Here is a 21,835-nt window from a genome sequence, read left to right on the forward strand (position 1 = left end):
AACTTTTGGCCAGCTTGGGGGGGCCTCCTGACCCCCACAAGACTTGCCAAAAGTCCAGCGGGGTCCGGGTACGACTTCCTGCATGCGAATCGTTTTTCCATACGGAAAAACGATTCACGGCAGGAGATCGCTCCCGGACCCCCGCTGGACCCCCAGGGACTTTTGGCCAGCTTGGGGGCCTCCTGACCCCCACAAGACTTGCCAAAAGTCCAGCGGGGGTCTGGAACGACCTCCTGCAGTCGAATCGTGTTGTCTACGGCCGGCACCATTTTGCGCCGCCATTTTGCGCAAAATGGTGCCGGCCGTAGACAACACAATGCGACTGCAGGAGGTCGTTCCGGACCCCCGCTGGACTTTTGGCAAGTCTTGTGGGGGTCAGGAGGCCCCCCCAAGCTGGCCAAAAGTCCCTGGGGGTCCAGCGGGGGTCCGGGAGCGATCTCCTGCCGCGAATCGTTTTTCCATACGGAAAAACCAAAGGTAGCGCTGGCGCCATTTCTACAAGCACCGGAGGTCCGAGAGTAAAAGATCACACCGGGACCCTTCCTCTGGACCCCAGGTAATTTAAGGCATTTTGGGGGGGGTTCGGGAGGGTGGGGGATTTATTTTAAAGGGTCGGGGTGGGTTTTAGGGTTGTTTTAGTGTGCCGGTTTTCCCGCCCTCCCCCTTCCCCTCCCCCGATTTACGATTTTTTGACGATAAATCGGGGGAATTGTTATTGTATCGCGGCTCTAACGATTTTTGACGATTTAAAATATATCGGACGATATTTTAAATCGTCAAAAAATGATTCACATCCCTAATAGCGGATATTCTGAAAACCTAACTGGCTGGGGGATCCCCAGGCCAGGTTTGGGAACCACTGACATACATTGCGTTAAAGGTAGGCAACTACATTGTCTACAATAAGAGATTGCAATTTTGGAAATTGTATCAGGAAGAAGGAAGAGTGGCCTAGTGAGTAAAGCAATGGGCTGATAACCAGGGAAGCCATGGTTCAAATCTCACTTTTCCCAATGACATTCCTTGTTACCTTTATCTGCCATTGTCTCAGGTACCCACTTAAATTGTAAGTTCATTTGGGCAGGGACTTATCGTACCTGATTACTCATCATCATTGTCCAGCACAGCATAAGTCTTCAGTAGTGTTATAACATTCTATTTTGATTTGTGTCAACTTGGGTTGATATCTGTAGAAGGTACATACTGGGTGATTTGGAGTTTTGACTGCTCTCCAAATTGGTTGCTGGCAGATTGGAAGATCTTGGTGTTCTCCAAGGACAAACAGGATGATAGTCCTCACACATCGGTGACATCTTCAGATGGAGACCGATGTGGGGAAACTTGTCTAGGCACACTGAGCAAGCCTAGCATGCCCTATAACATGTCTTCAGTCTCTTTTTTGTTTTGTGGAGCAGTGAGCCTTGTGGTTTGATTGAGCTCTAAAATCTTGGCTTTTGCTTTGTGGAAAACTTTATATTTTTGCGGTTTTTTCACAATTGGTCCATCGCCGGCTCCTTCTATGTTGCCTCTCCATAGGGTTTTTGGCATTCGGGTAAGTTTCATTTCACAGTTGGTTCCCCCCGATGGCCTTCAATATCCACTGCCATCATGCCATGCTTTTTCCCTTTTGTTTCATCCCAAAATGGCCATGACCGGTTTCCGCCAATGCCCCCAGTGCCCGAGGGCCATGTCGATCATCGATCCTCATGATGTTTGCATCCTCTGCGTGGGGGCATTACATGATGTCCGGGGTTGTTGCTTATGAGCCCAGATGACCCCGAAGGGATGTTGACTTTGGCTCGACAAGATGGATAACCTCTTTGGGTCGAAGAGGTCCAAGCCATCGGCATTGGCAACGATGGCATTGGCATCAAGGGACCTTGGAGCTGCACCAATAGATGGTCTTTTCTGTCAAGGTCACTGGTGTATAGGGCGCCAGAGACTGACCATTGTCAGTCTCCTCCAGGCTGAGGACGCCGGGTTCATCATTCTCGACCTCGGCACTCGGGAAGGACTATGCCGAGCAACATGGGAAGACCAAGAAACATAGGTACTGGGCCCCGTTGATGCATGGTACTGGGCACGGGGAAGCAATGGCTTTTGCCTCGATGCCCCTGAAGAGACCCTGTGGTAAGGAATGCCCATCCTCCATCGATGCCCGGGGTCCGCGAATGTCTCCACCATTCCTGATGCAAGTCGCTGATCCCCTCGCTGGTCCAAGGAAGGATCTGGCCACTCCTCCTTCCTCCCAGTCGGTATTATATTGGCATCGGCAACATTTGAGGAGGAGCTAGAGCTAGGAATGGAGGAGTAGCCTAGTGGTTAGAACAGTGGGCTACGAGCCAGGAGACCAGGCTTTGAGTCCTGCTGTCACTCCTTGTGACCTTGGGCAAGTCACTTTACCCTCCATTGCCTCAGGTACAAACTTAGATTGTAAGCCCTCTGGGGATAGGGAAATACCTAGAGTACCTGAATATAATCCACTTTGAAGCGCTGAAAAAAGTGTGAAAAGCGGAATATAAAAAATCTAAATAAATAAATAGAGCATAGAGTCCAGCTGGTGGTGGAGCGGAGGTTGCGAGGCTTCGGTCCTGTGGCACCGACGGCACCAGAGCCAGTGCCGCTGGTCCTCGTACCGCTTTTGGAAAAGCTGAATGTGCTCATCAGGGCGTTACTGACCCATCTGAACTAGGTGCCCAGTGGGGCACCAAGGCCTCCCCATACTCATATGGTGGTCGTCGCCGGTTCTTCAGAGGAGGAAGCTCCACCGAGGACGGCAGAGACACCAAGGCCAGTAATCCCCGTCCAGTTCCATCAGTGCCTGCACCTCTGGACGTAGGCTTAGCACCTAGGGTCCCATCCCCTGTGGCATACAGTGAGAATGAGGATCCCTATGACCCCTGGGGGAATGATCAGATGGAGTTCTCCAAGGATTCGAATGGTCTCCCATCAGTCTCTTCTCCTCCAGATGAGCAAAGTAAGTCTCCGCCTGAGGATTTATCCTTCACAGATTTTATACAGGGAATGGCAAAGGCCATCTCATTCCAGCTTTTGACTGAAGATGCCAGGCACAAAATGCTTGAGATTATTTAATTTGTGGAGCAGCCTAAGGAGATTGTGGCAGTCCAGGTGCACGAGATCATTAAGGAGTTGCTGCTGAGGATTTGGGAACACCCACCTCACAGTGCCTCCTGTGAATAAGAAGGCAGACGAGGTCTACCTCATCCAGAAGGCTTCCGGATACGATAAGCATCAGCTGCCTCACCCGTCTGTGGTGGTCAAATCTGCCCTCAAGAAGGCCAAGCACTCTCAGACCCACTCCTCAGTGCCCCTGGGGAAGGACCACAGAGCGATGGATACTCTTGAGATGAAAGTGTTCCAAGGTGCCATGCTTATTGCCCACATTGCTGCCTAGAAGCTCAACATGAACCAATACTTGCGGGACATCTGAAAGCAGTTGCATGAGGTGTCTGAGCAGCTACCTCAACAGCAGCAAGACACCCTCATCTCGCTGGTGCACAAGGGTCTGAAGTGAGAAAAACACAAGGTCCGTGCAACCTATGATGTTTTTGAGATGGCATCAAGGGTTTCTGCAGCAAGAATGGGCACCCACAGAATGGAATGGCTGCGGGCCTCAGTTCTCTGACCAGAACTACAGGAATGACTTGCTGATGTGCCATGCACTGGAGAGAATCTCTTCGGAGATAGGGTGAGGGATACTGTGGCCCAACTCCGGGAACACCATGAGACCCTCCAACAGCTCTCCACCAGTACTCTGAACCCGGCCTCCTCCTCCAGAAGGTCATCAAGGCCAGAGCCAATGAAGCCTTTCTTTCGCCAAAGGAAATACTGTCCTCCACCTCCTCAATCCCGTCAACACCATCAGAACTCCCATGGCCATCCCAGACAGCAGAGAGCTCCCAAGCCCTAGCCAGCTCCTCAGTCAACTCTGGGGATGGGGTTTTGACTGGGCCGTAGGAAGCATAAGCCGGTTGCCCAAACCCAGGATGATGGACCCTCCAGTTAGGGTCAGGCTGTGGTTCTTCATGAACCAGTGGTCCAGTATAACCTTGGACCAGTGGGGTTTGTCCATTGTCTGCCAGGAGTACCAATTAAATCTCTTAGGTGTCCCACCAAATTGCCCTTCGTGCTCATATTGGAGGCTAGCAGCGCATCAGGAGGTGCTACAAACAGAGCTTTCCTTCCTCTTAACAGCCAGAGTGGTCAAGCCTATAACACCAGGGCAAAGAGGGTGGGGATTCTAGTCCAGGTAGGTCTTGATTCCAAAGAAAAGATCCTAGACCTGAGGACCTTGAACAGGTTTCTAAAAAAAGAAAAGTTCAAGATGGTTTCCTTGGGCACCTTGATCCCCCTTTTGCAAAAAGGGGACTGGTTATGCTCCCTCGACCTAAAGGACGTATACACCCGTATTGAGATCTTCCCGAGTTTCAGGAAGTATCTCCGAATTTGTGGTGGAAAAACAGCACTTCCAGTACCAGATGTTGTCCTTCGGGCTCGTGTCTGCCCCACAAGTCTTCACAAAAGGCCTAGCCATGGTGTTGGCACAGCTCCGCAGACTGGAAGTAAATGTTTCCATATCTTGACGATTAGCTGGTCAAAAGCCCCTCTTAGGCAAGGGTCACCAGATCCATGTGCTTGACCATACAGGTGTTGGAGTCACTAGGGTTTGTCCTCAACTACCCAAAGTCCTATCTGAGTCCTTCACCTCAATTGGACTTCATCAGAGCCCTGCTAGACACGGCAGGTCCTTTCTGCCACACCAGAGGGCAGTCGCTTTGGTGACCATTGCAGCAGAAGTTCAACAGAGCCAGCAGGTATCAGCCTGGCACATGTTGAAGCTGTTGGGCTATATGGCCGCAACCGACCATGTCACACCCTTAGCATGCTTACACATGGTCAGAGCCCAGTGGACCCTGAGGTCACAGTGGCACCAGGCCACTTAGAGCCTCCAGGATTACACCCGAGTCACCCCATCTCTCAAGGACTCTTTGTCCTGGTGACAGGTACTTTCCAATCTGAAACGGGGGATTAACTTTCGGAGTCTCCCTACTCAAATTGTGCTAACCATGGATACATCTACCCTAGGGTGGGGAGCTCATGTAGATGGGCTTGGCACCCAGGGCTGTGGTCTGCTCAGGAACGTTCTTGTCAAATCAACTTTCTGGAGCTTCAGACTATCAGGTACGTTCTATGGGTTTTTAAAGATTGGCTGTCCAAGAAAGTTGTGCTGATCCAGACTGACAACCAAGTAGCCTTGGGATATGTCAACAAGCAGGGAGGCACGGGATCGTTCCCCCTGTATCAGAAAGAGTTCCAGATCTGATATTAGGCCCTATCCCACAGGATGGTGCTCAGGGCCATGTACCTGGCCAAGACAGAGAACCTGGTAGCGGATAGGCTAAGTCGAGCCTTCAGACCCCGGAAGTGGTCCCTGGACTAGGGGATAATGAATCAGATATTCTGCCTCTGGGGGAGCCCAGATGTAGATCTATTCGTGTCCCTCTGCAACAGGAAGGTGCCTCAGTTCTGCTCCCTGTACAGGTCAGACAGCAAACCAGCCTCAGACGCCCTTGCCCGTCATTGGGGCAAGGGTCTTCTGTTCGCATATCCTCTGATTTCCTTAATGGCAAAGACTCTCTTGAAGCTTCATGAGGACAGAGGGACTATGATCCTCATATCCCCTCATTGGCCGAGACAAGTCTAGTTTCTGCTCCTGCGGGAGTTGTCCATCTGGAAACCAATCAGTCTGGGGTCTTCCACAGATCTCATCATGCAAGATCAAGGCAGGCTGTGGCATCCCAACCTCTAGGCCCTGTCGCTCACAGCTTGGATGTTGTGAGGATAATTCTGCAGCCACTTGATCTTTCAGAGGCTGTGTCTCGGGTCCTGGTGGCTTCTAAAAAACCTTCCACTAGAAAGTCCTATGAACTGAAGTACAGGAGGTTTTCCATGTGGTGTGAGCAGAAGGCCCTAATCTGCTCTCTTGCCCCAAACAAAAATTGCTTGATTATCTTCTACAACTATCGGAGGCTGGCTTAAAACCAACACCGTTAGAGTTCATCTCAGTGTAACTGGCGCATACCACCACAGTGTAGATTGTATGCCCTTCTCTGTACAGCCTATAGTTGTACGTTTCATGTGGGGCCTGCTTCAAATGAAGCCTTCCCTAAGGCCTCCTTCAATGACTTGGGTCCTCAAAGTGTTGTTAGCTCAGCTAATGAAAGCTCCTTTTGAGCCACTGCACATCTGTGACCTGAAGTACCTGACCTGGAAGGTCATATTTTTGATGGCGGTCACTTCAGCGCACAGGGTCAGCGAGCTCCAGGGCTTAGTGACTTATCCACATTATACTAAATTTTATCATGACAGTGTGGTCTTGCATACACACCCTATGTTTCTGCCTAAGGAGGTGTCTGATTTCCATCATAACCAGTCAATTGTCCTGCCAATACTCTTTCCCAGGCCCCATTCGCACCAAGGCGAACGAGCACTGGACAGTTTGGACTGCAAGCAAGCCTTAGCCTTCTACCTGGAGCAGACAGAAGCCCACAGACAGTCCACCCAACTGTTTGTTTCTTTTGATAAGAATGGTTTGGGCATTGCTGTTGCCAAACAGACAATATCCAGTTGGCTAGCAGATTACATCTCCTTCTGTTATGCCCAGGCAGGGCTGCATCTTGGGGCTCATGTCAAGGCTCATTCTTGTCAGAGCCATGGCATTGTCGGTGGCCCACTTGTGAGCAGTTCCTGTGGAGATGTGCAGGGCTGCGACATGGAGTTTTTTCCACACATTAGCATCTCACTACTGTCTGGATAGGGATGGCCAACGAGATAGTAGGTTTGGCCAGTCTGTCCTTTGGAATCTCTTCGAGGTGTGTAACCCAAATCTCCCTACCTAGGGCCCATTGTTTGGGTTCAGGCTGTCTTCCCCTCTGTTACCAATAGCACTGTGGTTGTTGTGCCCGTTGGCATCTGGTTAGGTGTCTGTTGGTCCCCTTATGTGTTGGGGAGCAGCCTGTAGCTAGGGATTCACCCATGTGTGAGGACTACCATCCTGCTTGTCCTTGGAGAAAGCAGAATTGCTTACCTGTAACAGGTGCTCTCCGTAACAGGTAAGCAAAACTCTCCCGCCATCCCATGCAGTTGGGGTTCTATTTTTTATTTTATCGTCCCACATAGACGCATGGTATAGGGCAGGCTGGGCATGCTCACTGTACCTAGTCAAAGTTTCTAAAAAATTTGACATAAGTTTTCCGCATCGGGCTCTATCTGATGACGTCATCTATGTTTGAGGACTAACATCCTGCTGTCCTCAGAGAATATCTGTTACAAGTAAGCAACTCTACTTTATATTCTAGGGCTTTCCTGTTGCAGGTGGTTGAAGTCTGTTTTATCTGTTTGTAAGTTAAATAATTTTTTGATTTTTTTTTTTTTTTTTTTTTTTTTATGTAACCCTTCTGGAATGTTGATAGAGCAGGATAGAAGTTTTTAAAATAAATAGTAATACTTTAAAAATAAGAAACAGTATTAATTTAAAAAATCATTTTTTGGTATTTCTTTATGCTGTTTAAAATGTTAGAACATAACATAAGATTTGCCATACTAGATCAGACCAAAGGTCCATCAAGTCCAGTGTCCTGTTTCCAATAGTGGCCAATCAAGGCCACAAGTATCTGGCAAGATCACAGAAAGTCAATAGTTTCCATGCTGCTTATCCCAGGGATAAGCAATGGATTTCCCCAAGACCATTTTAATAATGATTTATAGACTTTTCTTCCAGGAACTTGTCCAAACCTTTTTTTAAACCTAGGTATATAACAGCTTTTACCACATTCTCTGACAATGAATTCCAGAGTTTAATTAAGTGTTGAGTAAAAATATATTTTCTCCTATTTGCTCAAAAGTAACTTCATTGAATGTCCCTTAGTCTTTGTACTTTTGAAAGAGTAAACAACCAATTTGCGTTTACCCGTTCTCCCAGGAAAAGCAGAATGGTAGTCCTCACATGAGGGTGATGTCAGACGGAGCCCTGTCACGGAACACTTTTGTCAAAGTTTCTAGAACTTTGACTGGCACACTGAGCATGCCCAGCATGCCATAATCCCTGTAGCCACAGGGGTCTCCCTTCTGTCTCTTTTTTTCCGCACTGCAGTTTGCCTCGCGGGTTAGGAGCTCTGTGAGATTTCTCTCAACTTTTTTCCTCACGGAAAAACTTGAAGTTTTACTTCTTAAAAGTTCCCTAGCAGGGGTCTCCCATCACGTTCCGTGTCCCTCTGATGCTCGGTGAGTACTTTCCCGTGTCACTAGTCGGTTCCTGCCACCTCACCACTTGGTTCCCGCAGGCCACCGACCATTTCGCACCCTTTTTATCATGGCGACTGGATTTAGAAAGTGCCCAGAGTGTCCGCGAACAATGTCTATCACGGACCCTCACACTGTGTGTGTTCTGTGCCTGGGCAAGTCGCATGATGTCCGTCGGTGTCCCAAATGCGCCCAAATGACTCCAAAAGGCAGACGTGCCCGTCTGGATAAGATGGAGACTCTCTTCAAATCAAGATTAACTCCATTGACTTCTGCACAGTCATCGCCGGTGAGTAGACATCCTTTCTCCGACAAGCCTTGGTGACCGTCCATCACCGACGCCATCCAGGGCATTGGTAGCATCATCTTCGGTGCCGGGGAAAGACTGGACCGAGCATCGAGGGAAACATCGCCACCAACACCGAAGCAATTCCATTCCCGGTGCAGACACAGACTTCACAGCAGCATTGATGGCCATCGAGCCACCTTCAAAGAAGGCCTGGACAGAGGAGCCCCCATCCTCCTCTACACCCAAGATCCCGAGGTGTTCCCCACCATTATCTGTGCCAGGTACTGTGCCTCCACAAACTCCTGTGGAAGAGCCAGTAACGCCTAGCCTGCCTCCTCCTGTAACTGCGCTATCCACACCAGCTTTCAGGGAGGAACTGGACGTACTTGTATGCCAGGCAGTTCTTGATGCCTTCCGGAATCTACAACCGCCAGCGATGCCGGCCCCTATACCAGCACCGACCCCAGAACCATCAATGTTTGCACCGCTATTGGACCAACTTGATACCCTCATCAGTGCTTTTCCAACTCAGCCCGTTCCATCGGCACCGAGTCGGCCATCGAGACCTCCGCAGCTCCTGATACCCATTCGGGCTCCTCGGAGGATGATGACACTACTTCCAGTCCGACTCCAGCTCCATCGATGCTGGAACTACTTCCTGGTCCATCGGAGCTCTCGGGACCTAAACGTCCACCATTCCCCTCGATGCCATCGATTCCATCTAAGCCTCCATCGATGCCAATATACCCTCCATCGAGGCATCCATCAATGCCCACACATCCTGGACGTTGGGACATTCTCCCTCCTTCTGGATCTTGACATGAGACTCCCTATGACCTATGGGAGGATGTAGTTACCGATACCTCTACATCAGAGGATTTACTCTCAGAGCTTTCTCCTCCAGAGGAAAGATGGCATTCTCCTTCTGAGGACCTTTCCTTTGCCAACTTTATCAAGGAAATGTCAGAGACCATCCCTTTCAATCTAGTGACGGAGGAGGACACATGTCATAAGACCTTGGAGGTTCTACAATTTGTTGATGCCCCCAGGAAATTATGGCCATTCCAGTACATGAAGTCCTGTTGGACCTCCTACACCGCCTATGGAAGCATCCTGACACTGTTCCTCCAATAAATAGGAAAACAGATGCAAAGTATTTTTTTTCAACATGCCCCAGGCTTTCAAAAACCACAGCTACCTCATCAATCAGTGGTGATGGAATCTGCACATAAAAAGGCAAAGTGATTACGTCCGCATTCCTCAGCTCTTCCTGGTAAGGACCAGAAGTTCTTAGATGGACTGGGTCGAAAAATTTTCCAAGGCTCCATGTTGGTGTCCCGCATAGCTGCTTACCAGCTATATATGACCCAGTACCAAAGAAACCTTTGGAAACAGGTCCAAGATTTTGCAGACTCATTGCCTCAACCACAACAAGAAAGCCTGACTGCCATTATCCACAAGGGCCTTGAGGCAGGAAAGCATGAAGTAAGAGTGGCATATGACTCCTACAAGACTGCTTCCCATTTGTCAGCAACAGGAATCAGTGCCAGAAGATAGGCCTGGCTAAAGGCTTCTGACTTAAGACCTGAGGTCCAAGACAAACTTACTGATTCCCTTGCACTGGAGACAATCTCTTTAATGCTAAGATACAAGACGCAGTGACTCAGTTGAAAGACTACCATGAGACCCTTCGTCAATTGTCCACAGTCACTGCAGACGCTCCCTCCTCATCCTGTAAAAGCATGAGAAGGGACCCCAGAAGACCATTCTACCGCTCATGCTAATACTACCCTCCTGCATCTAGAGCGTGACCAGCCAGAGCCCTCAAAGGGGACATACACACCAGCCCAAAGCACCCAGAGCACAGCCAGCCTCGCAAGCTGATCCAGCCTCTGGATTTTGATGCATTTCCAGAGATCAGTGGCCACTCATCTATGAACCCAAACCCAGAAATACCCGTAGGAGACCGATTGCGCCACTTCCAAAACAACTGGTGCCTCGTAACAACAGATCAATGGGTAATTTCCATCATAGCCCAGGGTTACCATCTAAACTTCCTCACAGTACCCTCGGACTCTCCACCCAATCCACTGTGGACCTGGAAAGACCACACTTTACTTCTAGAGTCAGAACTTTCCACCCTTCTTTCAACCAGGGCCATGGAAACAGTCCCCCTCACTCAGAGGGGCAGAGGGTTCTACTCGCGTTATTTTCTTATTCCAAAAAAATCAGGCGGTCTCCGCCCCATCCTAGACCTCCGCAATCTCAACAAATTTCTTAAAAAAAAAAAAAATTCAGGATGGTGCCTCTTGGCACCATGCTTCCCATACTACAACAAGGAGAAATTATAGGTCTACCTGGTGGATCTATGACTGATTTATGAATTTTTGGAAGTATGTAAATCATGGGTATGACAGGATGTTCGACTGTTAAGAAATCAAATTCTTTATTTGTAAGGAAACCTCCATCTTTTGCTGTAGATAGCAAATTATCAATGTCTTTTTTTCAAACCAGATGACGGATCTTTATCCAACTTTTCATAAAAATTATGATCAGACAGTTGGCGGTCTATTTCTTTAATGTAGTTTTGTCTGTCCATGAGAACTATACACCCACCCATCTCATCTCCTTACCTTCATCGGAGCAGACTTGGACACCACAGTCGCAAAGGCCTTCCTGCCCAACGACTGCGCAGAGATTCTCTCCAAGTTGGCTACATCTCTGTGCACATACAAAACAGCCTCAGCCCATCAATTCCTCATGTTGCTGGGCCACATGGCTTCCATGGTCCATGTCACTCTTATGGCCAGGCTAGCCATGAGAATAACTCAGTAGACGTTGAAATCTCAGTAGCTCCAAGCCACTCAGCCTCTTTCATCCCGGATTCATGTAACCAACCAGCTGCACCTGTCACTTCTCTGGTGGACAAACAAAGCCAACTTGCTGACAGGTCTACACTTCCAGCAACCAGTTCCACAAGTGACCTTAACCACGGACGCATCCAACTTGGGTTGGGAAGCTCATGTGAACAACCTTCAAACTCAGGGTACTTGGACACAACTCGAAGCAAAGTTTTAAATCAACTTCCTAGAGCTTCGAGCCATATGTTATGCTCTATATGCATTCAAGGACTGCCTTTCACACAAGACTGTTCTCATACAGACAGACAACACAGTTGCAATGTGGTACTTGAACAAACAAGGAGGAACAGGTTCTTATCTGCTCTGCCAAGAAGCTGCGCAGATCTGGGTCTGGGCCCTTGCACTCTCCATGCATCTCTGGGCCACTTATCTGGCAGGCATACAGAACGTAGTTGCAGATCGCCTCAGTCGATGTTTTCATCCCCATGAGTGGTCTCTGGATCCCATGTAGCGAGCAAAATCTTCCAACGCTGGGGTCAACCAACCATCGACAAAGTGGACAGATTCTACTCCCTGCACAGGCAACAAAACACATTAGCCATGGACACCTTCGCTCGCCCCTGGAACACAGGTCTACTATATGTGTATCCTCCAATACCACTAATAGCAACTCCCGTGAAATTACAACAGGACAGGGGATCAGTGATACTCATAGCCCCATACTGGCCTCGACAAGTGTGGTTTCCCATGCTTCTCGACCTCTCCATCTGAGAACCAGTTCGCCTGGGCACAGCACTCAATCTCATAACTCAAGACCACAGCATGTTACGCCACCCGAACCTTCAGACCCTATCCCTCATAGCCTGGATGTTGAAAGCCTGATCCTACAACCGCTCAATCTTTCAACTGAGGTCTATCAAGTGCTTATAGCTTCACGAAAACCTTCCATACAAAAATCCTATCATTCTAAGTGGAATAAATTTACCAGGTGGTGCATGCAAAAAGGTATCGACCCCTTTTTCCTGCCCCACTCCACCTCTATTAAACTATCTCTGGCACCTTTCAGACTCTGGTCTCCAGACTTCCTCAGTACGGGTACACCTCAGTGCAATCTCAGCACCAAGGGAGTAGGGGATGCCCCAATAACAGTGCAAACTCTTGTGAGTCGATTTATGGACTGCAACTTAAGCCCCCTCTATGACCACCAGTTACTGAATGGGACCTAAACGTAGTACTTGCAAGACTCATGCGTTCCCCATTTGAGCCTTTGCACTCCTGCGATGTTAAATTTCTTACATGGAAAGTTCTTTTCCTAGTAGCCATTACATCTGCTCGAAGGGTCAGTGAGTTACAAGCACTTGTCACATACTCACCCTATACAAGGTTCCTTCATGACTGAGTGGTCCTCCGTACTCACCCTAAATTCCTTCCCAAGGTGGTAACCGACTTTCACCTGAATCAGTCTATAGTCTTACCAACCTTTTTCCCAAGGCCTCACTCTCACCAGGGCGAGAGAGGCTTACACACCTTGGACTGTAACCGTGCACTTGCATTTTACTTAGACCGCACTGCAGTCCACAGGAAATCCCCCCAACTCTTTGTTTCTTTCGATAAAAGCAAACCGGGAGTTGCAGTGGGTAAACAAACTCTCTCCAACTGGCTAGCAGACTTTATTGAATTCTGCTATGAGAAAGCAGGCCTTCCTCTTCAGGGACTAGTGAAGGCACACTCAGTAAGAGCCATGGCAACGTCAGTAGCACAATATCGTTCAGTACCAATTGCTGAGATCTGTAAAGCTGCAACATGGAGTTCTCCTCACACATTTGCAGCACTTTATTGCCTAGAAAAGGAAGGATGTCAAGACTCTGCCTTTGGCCAATCAGTCATGAAGAACTTATTTCCAGTATAATCCCAACTCCTTCCACTTCCATCTGCTGTGATTTTCAGGCTGCCTCATTTTTCCCAACAGTACACCAGTTGTTGTGCCTGTTGCACAAGTTGTATGCTGTTGGTCCACATTAAATATGAGTCAGCCTGTAGCTTGCTAATCACCCACATGTGAGGACTACCATCCTGCTTGTCCTGGGAGAAAGCAGCAGGATGTAGTCCTCATGAAACCCACCCACTCGCACCTTTTGCTACAAACGAGACTGAAGGAAGACCCCTGTGGCTACAGGAATTATGGCTTGCTGGGCATGCTCAGTGTGCCAGTCGAAGTTCTAGAAACCTTGATAAAAGTGTTCCATGACAGGGCTCCGTCTGATGACGTCACCCTCATGTGAGGACTACATCCTGCTGTCCTGGGAGAACACCTGTTATAGGTAAGCAACTCTGCTTTCCACTCCACTCATTTTATAGACCTCTATTATATCTCCCCTCAGCCATCTCTTCTCCAATCTGAAGAGTCCTAACTCTTTTAGCCTTTTCTCATAGGGTAATCATTCCATCCCCTTTATCATTTTGGTTGTCCTTCTTTGTATCCTTTCTAATTCTGCTATATCTTTTTTGAGATGTGGTGACCATAACTGCACACCTTCTCAAGGTGTGGTTGCACCATGGAGCATGCAAAGGAATTATAATGTTTTCCATCGATAAGCAGGCTGAATTAGCCCTGCTATTTGGGTGACATCATCGGATGGCATACTTGTTTGGACATTTTCTTCAAGAATCAAAGTCTTTTGCACTGCGCATGTGTGGTACTTCCCCTGCACAGCTTGCGACTCCTCCGCTTCAGTTATTTTTCTTCCGTTCTCAGGCATGGATGCTTTTTTCTTCTCTCCTCAGAAATTTTCTCCATTGACTCACTGTTGAAAAACAGCACTTTTCAGTGCTCTAATGGCTGTGAAAAAACCTGGCTTTAACTATTGTCAATGCAGACACATAATGTCCATCACTGACAATCATAATTATTGTTATCCCAGGACAAGCAGGATGCTAGTCCTCACATATGGGTGATGTCACTGACGGAGCCCTAGTGCGGGAAAACTTTCAGTCAAAGTTTCTTGAAACTTTTGACTGGCCCTGAGAGGCCACTGAGCATGCCCAGCATGCCATGATATTCTCTGCCACAGGGGTCGCTCTCCAGTCTTTGTTTTTCCGCGCTGCTGTAGGCATCGCGGATTAGGAGCCTTTGTGAGTTCCCTCACAAATTTGTGTGACTAAAAGTCATATATTTTTCTCAGAAATTCTCCCACACGGGATCTCTCTCGGTTTTCCACCGGCTGGTGAGTAAAATCTGTGTCTCGTTTTACTCTCCGAGTAAAACTGTTTTTTTCTCTCAGGATTTCTTTTTTGTCATCGATGGCTGTCGATACAAAATAGCTACGGGATTTAAAAAATGTCCCGTTTGTAACCGTACAATGTCAATTACAGACCCACACCTCGAGTGTGTGATGTGTCTCGGTGAGAAACACGACGTCAATTCCTGTCCGAAGTGTGCAGAGATGACGGTGAAAGGGAGGAAGGCCCGCCAGGAGAAGATGGAGCATCTGTTCCATCTGCAACTTCTACCATCTCCCTCGACTTCGATGAAATCATCTCCGGCGGGGGTCTCCAAGCGTGTACTTTTCAAAAAGTGCCATCAGGAAGGATCGGGGGACCATCCGTCGCCGACGTCGTCAATAGCATCGGTAAAATCAGTCGGCGAACACCGCTCAAAGCATCGACATCAACACTGACATCCATCAGCATCGGAATCACCTCTCTCCCCAGGAGAATCGATCGCAAAGCGGCCACGGACCCAGGAAACACCCGTTCCTTCAACTCCTGGGCCTGTTCAACAAGAGATGCCCATTGCTGTAGCTCTACAGGGCTCTGTGGATGATATGCCAGCGCAGCCTCTGCCACCGCGTACAACTGCTCTTCCCTCACCAGTTGTAATGCCGGAATTGTCTGATTTTATCAGGCAAGCAGTCCTTCAGGCACTTAAAGAACTACAGCTTTCTCCGGCGCCTTCCGCACCGATGCTGGTATCCGCACCGATGCTGTATCAGCATGAAGATCACACCGATCTTCATGCTGATACAGACGGTTCCATCGACGCCAATACCATCAAAATTTTTGAAACCTCCGCTGGAGCAACCATCGATGTCGTCACCGATGCCAACCCCTATGCCGTTGATGCCGACATCAACCGGGGACCCGGAACGACCAGAAATGGCACTTTTTCAACTTCTTATGAACAGATTAGAAAAAGTGGTCGATGCCCTTCCTCAAAAACCATCAGAGGACACTTCTGCAGACATACCCTCTGATGATCCGCTACCAGGACCTTCAGGGCTCCATCATCCACCAAGATCCTCCCCACTATCTCCATATCGGGGTGATCCAAATGACACCTGGGATGATACCCACACAGATACATCATCTGAAGATTTTATGTCTGAGCCCTCACCACCAGATCAAAGGAAAAAGTCTCCACCAGAGGATTTATTCTTTACCAGCTTCATTCAGGATATGGCAGATACCATACCCTTCAAACTGGTTGCGGAAGAGGACACCAGACAACAGACATTGGAGGTACTCCAGTTTGTTGACCCTCCAAAGCAGGTATTGGCCATACCTATTCTTGAGGTCCTCCTAGATCTACAACATCGACTCTGGGAGCACCCATGTTCTGTACCTGCTGTAAATAAACGAATGGACACTACGTATCTGGCACAATCTGTTCCTGGATATCAAAAATCACAGCTCCCTCATCACTCAGTAGTGGTGGAATCTGCTCAAAAGAAGTCAAAGAGAATACGTCCACATTCTTCGACACCCCCCCCCCCCCCCCCAAGGGAAAGATCATAGATTTTTAGACTCCCTGGGTAGGAAAATATATCAAGGAGGTATCCTAAATACCAGAATTTCCTCCTACCAACTCTACATGACTCAGTATCAGAGGAATCTCTGGAAACAGATGCAGGACTTCACTACATCTTTACCACAGCAATACCAGGAAGCAGCCCAGACCATCATCCATAAAGGACTTGAAGCTGAGAAACATGAGGTTAGAGCTGCTTACGATAGCTTCGAAACAGCTTCCAGGACAGCAGCTTCGGGGATTGCTGCTAGGCGTTGGGCATGGCTTAAGGCCTCTGATCTTAGACCTGAAGTCCAAGATAAACTGATCGATTTGCCATGTGCTGGAGACAACCTATTTGGTTCAAAGATCCAAGACGCTGTGGCACAACTGAAAGAGCACTCAGAAACCCTGCGACAACTATCCCTAGTTCCACAAGAACCTGCTGCACAGCCATCTCGCCGTCCTATACGCCATGAACCCAGACGTCCATTCTACCGACAGAGACGCTATTACCCTCCAGCATCGAAGGGCAGGTCTACTAGGCCGCAACAACGTTCTCAGTCCAGGCAGACAAGAACTGCTCGACCTCAGCCCCGCCTCAGACTGGGCCAACTGTGGGGTTTTGAGGCCACAACCAGAGAACAAATCCATCTCCTCAACCCTCGAGCAGATCTACCAGTAGGAGGCTGGATATCCTACTTTTACGACCATTGGACAAACATAACAACAGACCAATGGGTACTGTCCATAGTCTCTCGAGGTTACAAACTCAATTTCCTCTCAATTCCAACAGATTCTCCTCAGAGACCTTTTTCTCTCAGCGACAATCACATAATTCAATTGCAAGTAGAATTATCCACCCTTCTGAAAGCCAGGGCTGTAGAGCCGGTACCCCGGACTCAGCAGGGCAGAGGATTCTACTCCCGTTATTTCCTCATTCCAAAGAAAACCGGAGGCCTACGTCCCATCCTAGACCTCAGAAATCTCAACAAATTTCTGAAAAAAGAAAAGTTCAGGATGGTTTCTTTAGGTACCATACTTCCACTTCTTCAAACAGGAGATTGGCTTTGTTCTCTAGATCTTCAAGACGCTTATGCTCACATTCCAATATTCCCTCCTCATCGCAAGTAACTGCGTTTCATGGTAGGTCATCATCATTTCCAGTACAGAGTACTGCCATTCGGACTTGCCTCTGCTCCCAGAGTTCACCAAATGTCTGGCAGTAATAGCAGCACACTTACACAAAGAAAGTGTCCATGTCTTCCCATATCTAGACGACTGGCTCATCAGAAGTTACTCGCAACAAGGAGCTCTTGCTTCTCTCAGTCTAACAATTACTCTACTTCACTCCATGGGCTTTCTTATCAATTATCAAAAGTCCCATCTCATTCCATCTCATCTTCTTCAATTCATAGGAGCAGAATTGAACACCATCCTTTCAAAGGCCTTTCTACCACAGGATCGAGCAGCTACACTTTCCCTATTGGCAAACTCGATCCATTCACAGAAACAAGCAACGGCTCATCAGTTTCTAACCTTACTAGGCCACATGGCCTCCACAGTTCATGTCACTCCTATGGCACGGCTCGCCATGAGGGTAACTCAATGGACTTTAAGATCACAATGGATCCAAGCCATTCAACCACTGTATTCTCCAATTCAAGTAACCCATCAGCTACAATGTTCTCTACTTTGGTGGGTGAACAAGGACAACTTGCGCAAGGGTCTACCCTTCCAACAACCAGTCCCACAGATAACTTTAACTACAGATGCATCCACCTTGGGTTGGGGAGCTCACATAGACAATCTCCAAACCCAGAGTACTTGGACACAACTCAAAGCAACATTTCAAATCAATTTCCTGGAACTTCGAGCTATACGTTATACGCTTCATGCGTTCAAAGACTGCCTTTCCCACAAGACTGTTCTTATCCAAACGGACAACACAGTAACCATGTGGTACATCAACAAACAGGGAGGTACGGGCTCGTATCTCCTTTGTCAAGAAGCTGCACAGATTTGGGGCTGGGCCCTGAACCATTCCATGGTCCTTCGAGCCACTTATCTGGCAGGCATTCACAATGTAGTGGCGGATTGACTCAGTCGTCAGTTCCAACCACATGAATGGTCCCTGGATCCCTCAGTAGTGACCAGGATGTTTCAACGTTAGGGACAACCAACAATAGATCTCTTTGTGTCACATCTGAATCACAAAGTAGACAAATTCTGCTCTCTACACAAACAAAAGAACCAGCCAGCCAAGGACACCTTTGCTCGTCCTTGGAACTCAGGCCTTCTATATGCATATCCTCCGATACCACTCATAACAAACTCCAGTGAAGCTACAACAGGACAGGGGGACTGTGATTCTCATAGCCCCATATTGGCCTCGACAAGTATGGTTTCCCACACTTCTAGACCTCTCAGTCAGGGATCCCGTTCGCCTGGGAGTAGCTCCCACTCTCATAACTCAGGATCAGGGTCGGTTGCGCCATCCCAACCTTCAATCCCTATCCCTGACAGCATGGATGTTGAAAACTTGATTTTACAACCACTCAGTCTTTCAACTAATGTATCTCAAGTGCTTATAGCTTCACGAAAACCTTCAACACGAAAAAGCTATTCTTCGAAATGGAAAAGGTTTACTTTGTGGTGCAAGCAAGAGTATTGATCCTTTCACCTGCTCCACAACTTCTCTACTTATACCATCTTTCAGACTTTGGTCTACAGACTTCATCGGTAAGAGTCCATTTAAGTGCAATCTCAGCTTACCATAACAAGATGGGAGATGCATCAATATCCATACAACCCCTTGTCAGCAGGTTTATGAGAGGTTTAACTCAACTTAAACCACCAATTCAACCACCAGTTAGAGAATGGGACCTGAATCTGGTCTTAACAAGGCTCATGTGTTCTCCATTCGAACCCATGAATTCCTGTGATCTTAAATTTCTCACATGGAAGACTATCTTCCTCATAGCCATTACATCATCTAGAAGGGTTAGTGAGTTACAAGCACTTGTCACGTACTCACCCTATACAAAATTCCTACATGGCAGAGTGGTCCTCCGTACACATCCAAAATTCCTTCCCAAAGTCGTTACGGAATTCCACTTGAATCAATCCATAGTTTTACCCACATTCTTTCCAAGACCTCATTCTCACCAAGGGGAACGAGCCTTACATACCTTGGACTGTAAGCGTGCTCTGGCTTTTTAATTAGACCACACTGCAGTCCATAAGAAATCCACTCAACTGTTCGTTTCTTATGATCCAAACAAACCAGGTAAAGCAGTGGGTAAACATACTCTATCCAACTGGTTAGCAGATTGCATACAGTTTTGCTATGAAAAAGCAGGCCTTCCTCTCCAAGGGCGAGTAAAGGCACATTCAGTAAGAGCAATGTCAACCTCAGTAGCACACTATCGTTCAGTGCCAATTCTTGACATATGTAAAGCAGCAACATGGAGTTCTCTTCACACCTTTGCAGCTCATTACTGTTTGGACAAACAGGGACGACAAGATTCAGCCTATGGACAATCTGTCTTACAGAACTTGTTTCCAGTTTAATCCCAACTCCTTCTACATCCAATCTGCTGTGATCTTCGGCTGCCTCATTTTCACCAGCAGTACTTCACTGTTGCTTCACTTCAAGATGACTCAGCATCTAGCTTGCTATTCACCCATATGTGAGGACTAGCATCCTGCTTGTCCTGGGATAAAGCAAAATTGCTTACCTTGTAATAGGTGTTATCCCAGGACAGCAGGATGTAGTCCTCATGAAACCCACCCGCCACCCCGCGGAGTTGGGTATGTTATATTTTATTATTTTATTTTTGCTAACGCTTATTGCTACATATGAGACTGGAGAGAGACCCCTGTGGCAGAGAATATCATGGCATTCTGGGCATGCTCAGTGGCCTCACAGGGCCAGTCAAAAGTTTCTAGAAACTTTGACAGAAAGTTTTCCTGCACTAGGGCTCCGTCAGTGACGTCACCCATATGTGAGGACTACATCCTGCTGTCCTGGGATAACACCTATTACAAGGTAAGCAATTTTGCTTTATATTTGTTTGGGCCCCAACCATGACCAAATGTCATGTCGGGATTGTGGATGTGTGTCCCCAAGAGCCCAAAGTCAGAGGGCCGCTAAAATAGCTAGCCTTCGACAGGACCACTCTCCTGCCTCGGGCTCATATACCCCCCCCCCCCCCCCCCCCCACTCCCGGGACGTTCTATTCAATCGTCCCCAGGGTCCAGAATGAAGTCTCACGATTTACCCAGATGGTCCTCTTCAGCTGAACCGAGACAAAAGAAGCATCGATCCACATCAGATGCAAAAAAAGTAAAATCGAACCGGGAGGAGCGTGATCCTGACTCAAGTGTGCCGTATGTGCCGCAAGATGCACAACGCAACAGCCAGTTCAACCAACTAAACCAGATATTGCGTCAAAAAATAAACATGACGCATCAATGCCATCCGGCGCAAAATGCGTTGCATCCAAACAAACATGATGCAACAATGCACTACCATCATCATGATGCAACGACGCATAAACAAAGCAAAAAGCACTTTGCTCTGACGTACTTGCACCATCATTCAAATTCTCTGATGCAGAAACAATAAACGACACATGCATTGTCCAAACATAAAACAAGGGCTCATCTTACAAAAGGGCTCTGCCTTCCAACATTTAGAAAAAGGCTGAAAACTTGGCTTTTTAAAAAAGCCTTTCCAATCCCTGACTGAAACCTACACCAGACATCTTAACCACACTATCCAAGCTCCGACTGAGATCTACACCCGACATCTCAACCACAATATAAAAAATGGTTTTAAATAACAAACTTTGTCATTCGCTGCCATCACCTTCACATTATTAACACTATCATTTACTATACAAATCTCATTTATTCAGACTCAATCTTGTAACCTTGTAAATAAGTTGCTGTAAGTTAAATCCCCCTCTTCTCACCTCCAAGTCCCAGTTATTTATTTCCCTGTTGTATTGTAACTGTCACTCTCCTTACAATGCTCTTGTTACAGTTGTTTGAGTTATCTCTTATCTTGCACACTTTGTTAAATGTAAACCGGTTTGATGTGATCCATGTCATGAAAGCCGGTATAGTAAAAAAAATTAAAAAATTAAAAAATAAATTAAAAAAAGACCCCATCTTGGATATATTATCACATCCTCCGTGGGTTTCCCCTCAAAAACCACTTTTGATTAGTTCAGCCTCTTCACAATGTGGGACTTTCCTCTTGTTCCCCTCACAAATCAGCACATTTACAAGAAGAACTAACTCCAAGAACCATACCTCCCCAACAGGAGCCAGGTCTGTTGGACCCCTCAACATCCTTCAGACATCCTTCTTGCAGGCATACACCGCTGACAATTACCTTCTAAAGTTTCACAACAAAAAACTCAACCTCAGAAGGCCCATGGGGATACAAATACATTCCGTTCCCAGGAGGCCATAAATCAAATCTCTGCAATTATAACAAATCTTTTTTCATCTTTGCATCCGCAATTATCTCCACCACACTTTCTGGATCCAACAGGGTACACACCA

The 21,835-nt window shown here is 47.6% G+C and overlaps 1 protein-coding gene across 7 annotated transcripts in view; it reads left to right on the forward strand.

Annotated features, from left to right (window-relative positions):
• The window catches only part of RNF32 (ring finger protein 32), a 170,817-nt gene that overhangs the window by 143,221 nt on the left and 5,761 nt on the right, over nt 1-21,835 (forward strand). The gene's annotated exons all lie outside the window — the stretch shown is intronic.

The sequence above is a fragment of the Rhinatrema bivittatum genome, chromosome 2 (assembly GCF_901001135.1).
Source record: "Rhinatrema bivittatum chromosome 2, aRhiBiv1.1, whole genome shotgun sequence".
NCBI lineage: Eukaryota > Metazoa > Chordata > Amphibia > Gymnophiona > Rhinatrematidae > Rhinatrema > Rhinatrema bivittatum.